Source organism: Cariama cristata, unplaced genomic scaffold (assembly GCF_000690535.1).
Source record: "Cariama cristata isolate BGI_N322 unplaced genomic scaffold, ASM69053v1 scaffold17090, whole genome shotgun sequence".
NCBI classification, from domain to species: Eukaryota; Metazoa; Chordata; class Aves; order Cariamiformes; family Cariamidae; genus Cariama; species Cariama cristata.
In genome coordinates this window covers 5,650-6,878 of record NW_009593107.1, presented here as the reverse complement: position 1 = coordinate 6,878, position 1,229 = coordinate 5,650, and the positions used below count along the sequence as shown (strand labels likewise).

General features: G+C 37.8%; 1 protein-coding gene across 1 annotated transcript in view; it reads left to right on the top strand.

Annotated features, from left to right (window-relative positions):
- Positions 1 to 1,229, top strand: part of IL5RA (interleukin 5 receptor, alpha) — a gene marked incomplete at its 3' end in the record, with an annotated part of 13,631 nt that overhangs the window by 8,518 nt on the left and 3,884 nt on the right. The window lies entirely within an intron of this gene.

Sequence of the window (1,229 nt, the reverse complement as noted above, 5' to 3'; positions counted from 1 at the left end):
ATTCCTGCTTGTTGCTATAGTATGCAAAATGTAAGTATCATTGTCTTCTTTTTAGTTACAGTATAACTAAGGACTAGGTGTTCAACAAGTGTGGGAGGTTGTTAGCAGCTTTGCTTAGTTTTAGGAAAGGGCACTCAGTTTGATATTCAAGCCTAATTATACAAAGCAAAAGTACTGAATAAGTAATAATCAGCCTCATTAATTATCAATAATAACATTCAGCAAAACTGGTGGGGTAAGAGGGTTATTCAATGTAGTCATAAACAACAAAACCATATACTGAGTGAGGCGAATTTGTTGAAAATCTGTTTGTCCTTATCTCATTTCTTCACCTAAATGGATCTGGTTGAGTCAATGATTTCCCCAGGAAGACTCGGTCTTTACCCCTGGCGAAAGCTGCTGAGAGCATCTTTCATGGCTAAAATGTACAGACCAGTACTTTCTCAGCCTTGTCTACTTCAGCCTGCAGACATACACTCTGTATTGGGCCCTGGGCACATGGTCTGAATTGCAGTTGACATCAAGGAGTGTGGTACATGCTCTGAAGAAGTAAAAATTCGGTGCTTTTGTGCTTGCTGCTCCTCTTGACCTCTTAACAGGAGCAAGTGCATTGAACTATTGTTTGCTTTGAGTTTTTCAACTATTTGTTTAGTTTATTTTTAATTACCGCAGAGGCTATGGATGCCACGTAGTAAAAACAGATGGCATATAGTCAAACTTTCCAAGATGTGACATGAAGAAACCCAGATACACTTTGGTTTTCTGTAGCTGTGACTAGTCAAACCATGAGTGATGAATTAAAGAATCAATGTAATTACAAGTTTCTCCCCTGAAACATGCAGCAAGCAGCAATTATCAGTCCACAATAAACACAGCTCCCACTAATGTAAGTGCTGTCCTTGACTCTGCTAATTTCTTACTAATTTCTTTAATACCTGTTAATTTGTTGGCCATCCTGATGTGTCCTTGGCTATTTTCCTTTCCATACTACATTTCTTTTGTCAAATAAAGGTCTTGTCTACAGGAATGTTACATTAGAATAACTGTTATTAACTCTCCCTAAAGTGTCTGTTGTCTATGATAACCTTTTCTTAAATCAATTTAATTAGCATAGCAGGTCCCAATAAGCAATCCAAAACAAGATAGATTAACTCCCCAGAGAGTTTATTCATGTTGTGCATTATACGCACTGGTTCCCGACTATGCAGCCTTGATGTATTGGTGGAAAT